The following is a 12,372-nucleotide window of genomic DNA, read 5'->3' on the forward strand; positions in this document are numbered from 1 at the left end:
GTGGTTCTTTTCGTCGGATTTTCTTCAAACACGTCTCGTGGAGTGTATCAAGGTGCCTTTAATTTCCTTCGTCTTCATCTGGTGAAATATACCCACACGACGAAAGAGCCGAAAGGATTTGGATTGGAGCCGAAGGGTGTACAAATCATGTCTTAGGAATTTAGCCTAGCAAATGAGCTTGTGTTGGGGTATATTGCCTAAGTTCTTCAAAAACATGACCCAACATATTACTGTACGCTATTATTTTGATATTGTCATTCTTTTCTCCATACACGCTGTATAAAGTATGCTCTTTAGTAAAATACCGGTGGTGGTAGGAATCGTCCTTTTTCACAACTGAATATATTTATTTCTTTTCCTGATTTCTTCCTTTCTTGAAGACAAAGAATTGCACCCTGCAGGAAACTGTTATATTTTTTCTACGAAAACGTACAAAACCAGGTATCCTCAATACCTCTTTATTCATGGAGTTAATTGATTGGGTTTTAAAGGAACACCACGCGTCAACACTTTGGCGGCCTTATGGTAAATTGCCGATTCTGCAAAACTTTGCAATCGGTTCAGCAATTGTTGGAATTCGTGTATCAAAGTGGAGAAAAAGACAGCAGGAATGCTCAATCTAATTAAATACATTCCCATATTGCACTGTGCTTTGATGAAATTTCTGGATTTTGGAATCGGATCACAGCTGCAAATAATTCATTCATCCGTATGAGGAGAAATTTACCGCATTTTTCGTGCCATTTTGCCATCACATGCTCTTTTATCTAGTTCCTTTTTCTCGTGTATCATCGATACTAACTAGCCCAGAAGTCAAATGCACATTTCCATTTTAATTTTATAATCACTTAGTATACTACTTTAAGCCGGTCTTGTAGTACAGTCGTCAACTCGTACGACTTAACAACATGCCCGTCATGGGCTCAATCCCCAAATGGACCGTGCCGCCATACGTAGGACTGACTATCCTGCTATGGGGGGAAATTAATTAGTCACTGAAAGCCAAGCCCACAAGTGGTACAGGCAGGCCTTGACCGACAACGGTTGTTGAGCCAAAGAAGAAGAAGATACTACCTTAGTCGGCATGAAACTAATACAGAAAAAGAACAAATCATTCCCATATCACATTCACTTTGTATTTTCCAAACAGATTTTTATTGACTTATTTCTCATCCTAAAAAGTAAGACCAGATGCTCTTTTCAATGTAACTCTTTACAAGTGCATTTTGTGTTGTGGTAAATTATTGAACGAAAGAGTGAACATTTTATAAACGTCAACCAAAGCTATAAGCTTAGTTTAGAGTACTAGTTCATGATTTGCCGTCTCACTCAAAACATTCCAACCTGCCACGCACACGCCCGAAACGATGGGACGCTTGAATGCCTTTGCATTTCGAGATGGTCATTTGAAGTTTAATTGAATTTGATTTTAATTAAAACCCAGAAATTTACTCCAGCACTTGCGTGAACTGAAAGGCGGCAAACGACGGACAAACCGATTTCGTTACTGATACCGGACGTCTCTATAGTAGGGGAGACTGGAGTGTTACGTACGCTGAACGGGGATGAACCGGAGGTGTTACAACTTTCCGGCCGGAAGCATTTTTCGTCGGGTTAGAAAAGAGAAGTCCATGAAGTAGAAGGCAGTTCAGGTTGCATTTCCTTTAGCTATTGTTTTCAGCTCCAATCAGGTAAAATCAGTGTTAAAAGGCGGAAATTAAGCGGAAGCGAAAGCCATCCTTCCCAACTCCTACAGCGCTTGAAGAACGGATCGAAAACATTGGGTTGGAGTTTAGTCGTTGTACCTTCAATAATGTTCTTCTGTTTCTACCTTTTCCTTTGGATTTCACAGCAGAGTGTTTCTCAATCTGTTCATTCCTAAGGTAGCTGTTTCGTGAACGTGAGTTGTAAACTAACGAGTTGAAGAATTATATATCTACTAGGTAAACTAACATTCTTCCCTCATCTCTCGGTTTAAAGTTTTTTTACCGAACCGTCAGCTATGTTGCGATATGCTAGGGAAATCAAGTTTGAAGTTTTTCGCTTACCTTCCGAAGACTTGTTAAACCCTTAAACAGTGCCACAATTTTTAGAAAATGCACAACCCCTAAATAAAAAACTGCCAAAAAGGTAATAAAAGAAAATAATGCTGGCACACTCTGCAAACCATTGCTTAAAAAAAAGATGATGTGCAGAATGTGTCATTATCATTACTGTATCTCCCTCCCCTTCCCCCACGTGACGATTCAATCGAAACGGAGATCAAAACGCACAGCCAGAGTCTCAATCACAGCACTGTAACTATATTATTGAAATATGCTTTCATTTATAGATAGAATAGGTAGCATGTCATCTAAAAAATGATTTTTTTGTCCATTTGTTCATTCCACTCGCGCATCTCACATGAAATATTTATTCCCTTTTTTTAAACCTCGCATATTAAGAATGTGTTTGCAACACATTTGTTCAAACTATAAGACTGTTTGTAAATTGAGTAGACGTTGATGTATAAGGAGGAAAATCATAGGACAGCACACACTATAAAATAATTATTTTCAATTATATTGTTGATATAAGACCTCACGCATATAAAACATCCAACAGCATCATCAATTTTACTACCAACGGGATGCTAAGCTGCTCATAACTGCACTGCTTTCTCAATCGTCTCACTTGTCTCCCATTCACAAGTAAGAATTTTTTTTCTCGACACCAACAAATAATAAAAGTATCGTCTAAGTGTCGTACCTTGTTGTTGCTAGTGCTCCAACAATTTGACAATAAATGTGTATACACGAATTCGTGCACCCTATTCAAGCAAATCCAAACGAATACGTAATTGAAAAAAAGAAACGCTCAAATATCAGACCTCTTGCAACGTACTACGATGCAGCTAGATGGATGCAGCAGAAAGCCGGGAAAAGTCTATTTTTCTCGTTTTCTTTTTCTTCTATTATATGTAGCTTCGCATACTCGAAACAGCAGTTATGCTCGTATTCTCATCCTCGACTGTTAGTTGACCAAGACCTCAACACACTGACGATCTTTCGTCTTATTTCTTCGCAGTCACAAATATTCCTCAGACGTTCCGTGAGTCTGATCACACAGATCCCACTCCTGCACGGTTTAATAACAATAGATGGAAGGAATTTTATTATGCAAATATTCGAGGTGGCTCGAGGACACGCTCAGAGGTGAGTGTGAGAACAAAAGGGGTATATTGTCGAGTGCATGAGCGGAACTGGCATACGTTGCCAAGGGAAGTGGAATGGAAGCCATGAAGTTGAGGACGTTAGAAGAATCATCACCATCATCTTCATTGCAAAATTGCACAATAGAGTAGAGGGCAATAGAGGTCGATGAGACAGAATGGAGCATGTGTGCCTCCTTCATGTAGAAATCGTGCATGTGTGTATTTGAGGGAGTTTAGAAGGAATGAAAGTTTAAAAAGAATATCGAAAATGAGAAAGACAGGCAAAGAAACAGACATTGAATCAGAAAATGATGATGAAGTGAGAAAGACTTTTAGAAGCAAAGAGAAAAACGAGAGAGAAATATATAAAAAGAGGCCAAAAAAATACTATTAAACACAAGAAAGTAAGTCAACTTTGACATTGTTTGATGAGTCACCGTCGATGAGCGATTACGACACTTTTATGCAAAATGGAAAAAGGTAAATTGGTGAAAATAGTGTATAATCTAGGATGGCCTACTCAACATTCTCAAAAAGAAGATGCTCTATGAGAATTCTATTAGAAAGCCTTAGAATTGTTAGTTTTATACCAGACAAGTACAATGCGATGATGTTGGTAGTTTGACCATGTTTCTTCCAATCTAAGGTTTTTTTTTTGTTGATAACATAGCACTCAGAAATTTTTATCAACTTCTGTTTCTTTCAACTTTTTTTTTCATTTTTTATTGACTGTCTGTATGTGGTGTGAGTAGAAAATATAGGTCCTTTTTTACTAGAAAGCCTATTGGTGTAGGTAATGTGCGTGTGGATCACCTAACAAATGAATATGTATCCTTTCATATAACTCGATGAGACGTGAGCTGAAATCTGATGTACGCAACACTTCTGAATCCCTTTTTGAGCAATATCGATGTGACACGGGTTACTAAACAGGAGAAAAGAAAATTAAATTTGAAATACTTGCTTTAAAAAAACTGCTACTAATAAACTACATTTTTTAAGAAAAAGGAAAACATGCGATATGCCATACTGAAACATCAAAAAACTTGTATTATTATTATTATTAATCTTATTTTAATTAGTTATTATTATTATTATTACTATTATAATAATAATAAAAATTATTATTATTTTATTTATTAGTATAATTATGTTTGTTGTTATTATTATTTTGCAAATTTATTTATTTATTTATGGTGGTCGGTCAAGGCCTGTCTGTACCCACTAGTGAAGTGAGCTTGACTTTCACTGACTTATTGTTACCATAGTAGGATAGTCAGTCCAACATATGGTGGCGCGGACTATTCGGTGTTTGAACCCATGACGGGCATGATGTTAAGTTGTACGAGTTAACGACTGTACCACCAGACCGGCCCCTGCGCCATACAAGACTATGTCAAAAGCTACGTAAATATTTTTAATTTAAGTTCTAGTCAACATTGTTTCCTAGCGAGATATAAGCACTTATCATTTTTAATAAGGGATCGTTGGATCCTAAATTAGTCGATATGAATTCTATATTGAATAGTGTCCTGGGTCTTAAAATCCTACAGGGAGCCTAAAAATTCAATTTACCAGGAATCCACTAATAAGTTTGTGTATAAATAAGCACTGTGCCGTCTTTCTTCTATATTTCAGAGGTTTTAGTCCAAATAACAGCACCTTGTAGGGTAAGGGGGACAAAGAGAATTACGTGACCACGAGATACGATAAAACAATGAATGAGTAAGCTTACGCTGAACCGATTTTAGCCTATCTATTGAATATTGCTGTTGCTGTCCAAATAACACTAATAAATTCTGAAGTAGGACGGACAATTGCACAAACCAGAGCTTTTACATTGAATGGATCCTTGAAGTCTATCGCAACACGCAAAATGAAGCCTAATAAACGGAAAGCGTTTGATAGTGTTGCGTCTTAGTGGTTCTGAAACGATAGTCTGGTATCTAAATGAACGCCAAAATCGCGGATCACATTTTCTACGCGGCACTGATCTATCATCAATTTTGTAATCGTAAAAAATGGTAAACGGACCTTTTCCTGGCGAACGATGTAACACAGCATGATATGTTATGTTTGATATGTTGAGACGCATACAAATGAAGTTACACCACGAGGTATTTTGCATCAGGCTTAGATCAGATATTAACTTTTTTTATTGCTCAGGTTTTGAAGTGGAAATATTATTTTATCTATTTATTTATTTATATATTTGGATCATACTATATCACCACTCTTATGACATCACTAATAACTCATTCAACACATTCTTCATTGCAAACTATTAAAGTTGCGACGACCAAAGAGTACTGAATCAAACAATCGAATTAAGGTTCAATTATCTTATCAATGTCACTACTACCGTATGTGATGCTCGCGGACACTCACTTCCAATCGTGTTTTTGGAGTTCAAACCACCCACTCACAGCATGCTTCGTTCACTGCATAATTGCAAGCAGCTATTTCCAAAAAGCTCCGAAATGACGACCGAACGAACAATACAATCTTCGTGCTGGTGTCGTGGTTTGCTTTCGTAGCTGGTGTGGCTGCTCGGAACCTGAATCATTCGTTTCGTCATCGGTATTCTGTCGACTTCCTCAGTCAGCTGGTAGAAATAGTCCACGTTGAACGATATGCTGTAGGTCCTCGTCTAACCGGTGAGAAGCCACGCGCCAGTTAGTGTGTGAACGTTCCGACTGTCGGACGGATTTACGTTCACAGTTTCCCGGATATACGCTCGCCCGATTTCACAGTGTTTGCGTAATTGTACAACGAGTGCCTAACTACCGGTTGGGCAATTGTGTTGCCAAATCTGTTTGGAGGAGTGTATGTGAAATACGTATCTAAGTGAGTGCATTCAATCAGTCTTCGAGGGTGTACGCATCCTTCCTGAAAGTGATAAAGCTATGTGTGTTGTATTGCATCACACTGCTACCGTGTCTGGTCACGGACAATTGATCGTTTAGTGCCTCTCTTGACACATTGATATTTTCCGAAACTCTAAACATGCGCTTGCCTACTTGTCACGCCACCATCTGACTTCTTCATCTTCCCCCCGGAATCTGCAATAAGGCTTTCAGTGTCTTCAAAACAAATTTTTCAAACCAACATTGGTAAGGAAAATAGATCGTATACTGGGTCCAAGCTATCCGTGGATGGCAGAATGTGAAATGGGACTCATTAATGCTTTCAGAACCTCTGTGTGGGTAATTTTTTCACTGTACTACACTAGTCCAACGGTCTCAAATGGATTTCGAAACATTCTTATCCAGAAACAAATTGCAGCAATTAAAAGCCGGAACCAAAACGTTTTAAGATAAGCAAAACATATATCGAGGATTGCTCCCTGCGCAAAAGTTAAGCAATACAGGTCAATGAGAATATCTTGTACTGATAGAGACTAGTGTTAAACGACCATCCGCAGATAGGCTACAGCAGATTTGACGGACAACATCCTCAGAAAGAGTGTCACCGGGGTCGTTTAGTCCTAGGCAACGCTGATTCAGCAGCTTCCTCAACGCGGTATTTTATCAGAATCGGTTTTATCAGAATGGTTGCTTTTTTTAAGCTGGTATGCATCATGCATTCCAAAGTAATTTTTCGGACGGTCATCATTGTTATATTTGATTAGTTTTGTATATGACCGTAAGGTATCTTCCGGTTTGCACGTGAATGTTTGATATTCTCTTCAATCTGCTGCGACAGAGAGAAAACAAATGTTTTCAGTCTATTGTACCACTTCCAGTTATCCTCGTGTTTTACTCCTCATATCAATATCGATTGCACTTAGCGTCCTTCGCAATGATGGTCTATTGTGATGTTTATTTATTTAGCACACATTCACACATACACACTTATGACACAAAAGACTAGTGGACGTGTGACAGATGCAGTCCATTGTTTGTATAAGTTTTATTGTATCTTTTCTCTCAATCTGCAATCACAAGCAGCGTGTGTTAGACGTTATATGATATGGAAGCAAAACATATTTGAGTGTTTTTTCCTACCCCTAAAGGAAACAAAAACGGAATTTACATCTTCTTCCCACAAAACGTGAACAGGAGTTAATGCGTGCAAGTTATTTGGCAAACCAAAGCAACGTGTTGTGCAGATCGTGCCCTGAATGTTTTCAGTGATAGCCTCGAACACTATAAACTAAGGTGAACACGTCCTATGCAAAAAAAATAATCCCAAACAAGCACGAAAAACAATCAAGCTACTCCCGTGGATGCGCTACTCGGTCTATTGATGCAGAAAGTAAAGAACACACTACACTGAACCAACGCAACAACCACTATTCATGCTAACAGAGAGGTTAAATCTGCATCGATAGCTCACCTCTAGATCAGATGTGCTTGTGCGTTTGAACATGCGATCGCACCAAACGGGCAGTTGAAACAATAGAAACAGTATACCAAGGGCATGAACACCGGGAATGCTGTCAAACCACCGATAACAGCGTTATCGGGGAGACTTTGTTGGCAACCTTAATGGGATGCTGCTTAGTATGTGTGTGCCATATTTGCGATAAAAAAAAAACTCCTCAACCCAACGAGTCGAATACCGGCGTGATTGGGAAACAGAGAACACTCTATTCAGCAAACTTTTAAAATTGTTTTCCTTCTTTTTTTACTTTGTTTCATTGGTGTGGCCACTGGTGTTGGTTGCTGCGGTTCTGATCGTTCAAGCGTATATGCCCGTTGTGGAATTTTTCCCCGTTTTACGTTCCATTATTCCATCCTTTTCAACTATGTCCGTATCCTGCTCCCATGTTTAATTTCCTGCTTTAACATAGTTATAGAGGTTTTGGCTGGATAGTAACAGTTTCACCTGCATTTGCCCGAGGAGCTTCAGACGGTGACAGCACCGTTGGGTCTAAAGAGTGTCCTGCTAAAAACATTACGGTTGTTGGTTATCCTCATTGCTTTTTTCAACATGTTTCCTCTATGCAAGGAATACAAAAAAGTGCCACATAAAATAAAACCATCCACCAAGCACGTTCACACCTTGCCAACACAAGTAAATACAAACACATCAACCGCAAAGAGACAATGTAGGCGAGTAATAGCAGCGAGTAGAATGCACACATCGTGCACTATGTTCAACGAACTGGACAGCATCCGGCATACGTTGAGAAAGGTTTTCACCCGTGTTTCGAATGTATGTCACACGGTGGACAGTGTGGTGTGCTGTGTTGAAATCGCTTCATCCTAGTAGAGTTTGGTGTGCACAAAGTACTAAACTTCACACACCACTACAAATGTGACCGAATACTGTCGCAGTTTGACCAGGGTGGTTTTTGGCCGTCGTTTTGCTAAAGGTGATAATTCACCCCGATATGCCGGTATCGTTATCTGGCCTGCAACTTTTTTTTCTTTTCAATGCACTGCAGCACATACAACGTCTTTATTAGCGTGCAAACTGAGATAAAGGAACGCAAAAAGCAACTACAAATTGAAGATAAGAGAGAACCAATGCAAAATATTGTATACCTTTCTCTTCCTGTATTTTTTCCGTTGATGTTCATTTGGTGTTTGTTTGTGTACAATTAGCCTTTTAACTAAAAAAATGCTCTATGTCCGTATACTTTGCACTCATTTAGTGCAATACTTTGCTCTCGTTTAAACGAAAAACTCATGTAATCAAATCATGTTGTGTAGACTATTTTGTTTCCAAAAACTCATTTAAAAATCATTTCATCGACTCAATTGTTATATGTCGCTATCAGCCAGAACCCGACGGGATGGAATAGTAAATTATGGTTCCTTTGGCAGCAAGTAATTTTGCTAGGTTGTTAGAAACGAAAAATATAGCTGATAGAAGTATTGCCTTCCTTAAGGTTGGTTTGTAAATGATCAGCAAAATTATTAGTATAGTATGTTACAAGAGATAGTATTGCAAAATGTAACGAATGTTTTTAGATCTCATAATTTTATTTCAATTTGGCAACGCTCTTGAAAATCATTGTCATTTAGTATTCAAATGACATTTAAACTAAAATATCTTGAAGATATCAATGGTTTACCAAATGTGTTAGTTTAAGTATTAAACGATATACAACAGTGCAGTAAAGCTAATAGAATAATATATCTTTGCAGCGAATCGCCTTGCATCGATAGTGAAAGTGACACTCTCTCAACTTATGTGAAAATGAGTTATTTTCAACGCATCAGTGTGCTCTTGCTGTGAAGTGAATCTGTCGTATTTTCGACACTGTTGTCAACGACTATAGAACCTTGTGATCCGGCGAAACCGAGTCGGATGCAGTTTCCGTCGGTGGCTCTAGTGGCGAACTAAAAATTGTAAACATACAGTGGCGTTGAATAATTTATGCAATTACAGCTCCCATCAGGTGCAGATGCAGCATCATTCCTGCATCAGACCACCGCTTTACGCTTCATTCGACGGCCATCATTTCTACACGAGTGTTGCGTGTATTTTCTAAGGCACTAGCACGAAAATACACACACAAGGGACACAGATACTGGTAAGCACTGAGTAGCACTGTAAGACTTTAAACAGGGAATATATCCCTTTATGCTTTGTATCGAGGTTTCTGACAACAAAGAATACAATCACTTCTTTCAACAGCAAAATCTATTCATGTGTTGGTTGCTGATCATTCACTTGTTATAGTTGCATAGTAATGCCCAGCAATGCAATAATTACACTTTTATCCATAATCTTATTAATGCAATGCTTGCAAATTTCAGGACATTTGTCCATGTAGGAAATCGTGGGGCAAAATGGTTAGGTAGAATGATAATTATGATAATGTATTATTTTGATTTTTCATACATTACATTCTACTTCCAAATTTCTTTTTTCTTGAATCAGATGTTTAAGCTTCGATTGTCGTCGAAACATCAGTGCAAAGTTTTTTATTCAATGGAATAAAGATAAAAATCTTTAACAGTGTAATGTTATCCCACCTTCTCCTATGTGTGTGCTAAAAACACATTTTAATGTCAGTGGATGAGTCATACAGTCATGTTTAATCCACTGCAGCACATGTAGCGAGCATTAAGCCTAACTGCACGAGTTGCCAACGTTAACCTAGCTCTTCCTGCATAGATGGAGTGAAAGGCTGCGAATAAATTGGATCCGTCGTACAACCAATTGCAATCAATTATTAAATGCGTAAATAATTAAAGCTGACCTCAAATCGCCTGTGTACATAGTCACAGACAGTATGATGCGATCCTAATACAGTATTACTATAAAGTTGATTTAGAGAGACAAAAGTTTGTACCAACCGTAGACATCATGAACATTTGTAAACATTTTTACTTTTATTCTTCAAAGAAGCCAGGTTTGAGCATTTTTCCCGTGTTTTACAATTAGGAATATAAATTTTTGATAATTATTTAAAATTATAACTTTCGCTTGCTTAATTATTCTTGCTTAATAAAAATCTAAAGATGCATGCAAGATGTACGATGAACTCAGGAATTAAAAATACTTCTGTCGAGCTTATCATTGATAACAACAATCAGTACGACCAGACCTTTTGAGCAAAAACAAATAGTTCTTTTTCAAACAATTAAACAACAAAAATAGCGCAATCATTCATAGCTGGAATTTTAATCGATGAAAGCATATGTCCTTTCTTATGATAAGTCTCTTGTTTCAATGAAATAATTCAAGCTTTGCTGGTTCAAATGAACAAATCTATCGACAAAATCTATTTAAACTTTTCATCATTGTTTACATTTTATTATTACCGGAAAGCACTCAAAAAACTATTAAAAAAGTAACAAATAAAAGGTCGATTTTCAAATAACCATGTACTAAAGTGGCAAGTTTTGAAGCTTCTAACACCAGTAAGCAAAACTGTTCAGGGCATTGAGAAATAATTTTCTTCCTCTTATTGTGCCTGTTTGCCCGCAGTTTCTTGCTTCCACAAAGTTAATTCAAAGACGTGACCGTAAAGATTATTATCGTCCTATACTGTAAGCGGGAAACAAAATCGTGAGTCAATCTGTATGTTCAAAGGTGCATGAAAGTAGCTGTGCGTAAGAAAAATCAAGTCAATAACGTTAACCTGACATAATACATTGACACAGTTTTTTTGTTTTTTATTTGCTATTTTCAACCTCCAACACTTCCATTTCACGATGTTTTTCAACACTACTTCACAAAGATATTGCATTAAATTGCTAGATTATAAATCAGTGTTGTGAAGTGTGACAAAGTAATCAAAATCATCATGACTGAATCATTTCTCGGTAACAATGCTTATACTTGTGTTTAACATCTTGTGATTTTTCCAATCACAAATCATTTAAAAAAATGCAAATAGAGATTGCTAATAAACACACTTATGCATTTCGTTTCGTGTGGTGTGTTACTCTAATAAACAATCTGTTGTCATTTCTTCTTCACTGATGACCGTTTTGCATCGATTTGGTCAAATTGCACATGTTTAAAATACTTAATTCCCATTTTTATCTATATGATACTTAAGCCAAGGGCCAAAAATATATGCAGATACACTTTTCAAACACGCAAGCCGTTTCTAATTTGTTTTACAAAATGACAAAATTCACAGAAATCTTTTTTTGCTACTCCGTTGAAACGGTAATCTCACTATTGCGATAATTTTACTACAACGTTTTTTTTGTGTTTTTGAAGGTGTATGCTTCACAAAATGGAATAAATGGAATTTTCTTATCATTCCTCTGCTCCGAGAATTGGAAACCCGGAAAGAAGCTAGCATGTTGCGAAAAAGAAAAAAACTGATCGTTTGCATCGTGCAAATTCTTTTTCGTGTTATCTTTTTTCTTTTCTTTTTTTTTGCAAGACCAAAAGCCAAAAAGGGCACACCGTTTTTTCTTCAATTTACTCAGCTTTTTGCAATGATTGGCTGAAAATTATTCAGCATACAGACTTATTAAGCTCTGTTTCCATCTCTTTCTCTTTCGATCCTTAGCACTAACTAAACCAGGAAAGATGACAAGGGAGATTTTCGGCTTTTTTTATCATTCAGCCATAATGAACACCTTATCCCCAAATTGACGGCTGCCTAATTCCACTGCCTGATTAAATATTTAAAATATTTTTCGACCCTCCAACGGTGCTTTTTGATTCTGCACCGGCACCAATCACCGCTTGATTTGAGAATTCTGTAGGATTTTCAAGGTTAACAAGGAAGGATCGTGTTCAAGACATTACAAGTT

The 12,372-nt window shown here is 37.5% G+C and overlaps 1 protein-coding gene across 1 annotated transcript in view; it reads left to right on the forward strand.

Annotated features, from left to right (window-relative positions):
* The first annotated feature begins 5,825 nt into the window (after positions 1–5,825).
* Positions 5,826–12,372, forward strand: part of LOC120896550 (leucine-rich repeat and immunoglobulin-like domain-containing nogo receptor-interacting protein 1) — a 52,558-nt gene continuing 46,011 nt past the window's right edge. The window contains exons 1-2 of the mRNA XM_040300741.1: positions 5,826–6,306; positions 9,292–9,680. The gene's annotated coding sequence lies outside the window, so the exon portion shown is untranslated. The remainder of the gene's footprint in view (positions 6,307–9,291; positions 9,681–12,372) is intronic.

Source organism: Anopheles arabiensis, chromosome 2 (assembly GCF_016920715.1).
Source record: "Anopheles arabiensis isolate DONGOLA chromosome 2, AaraD3, whole genome shotgun sequence".
Classification (NCBI taxonomy): Eukaryota; Metazoa; Arthropoda; class Insecta; order Diptera; family Culicidae; genus Anopheles; species Anopheles arabiensis.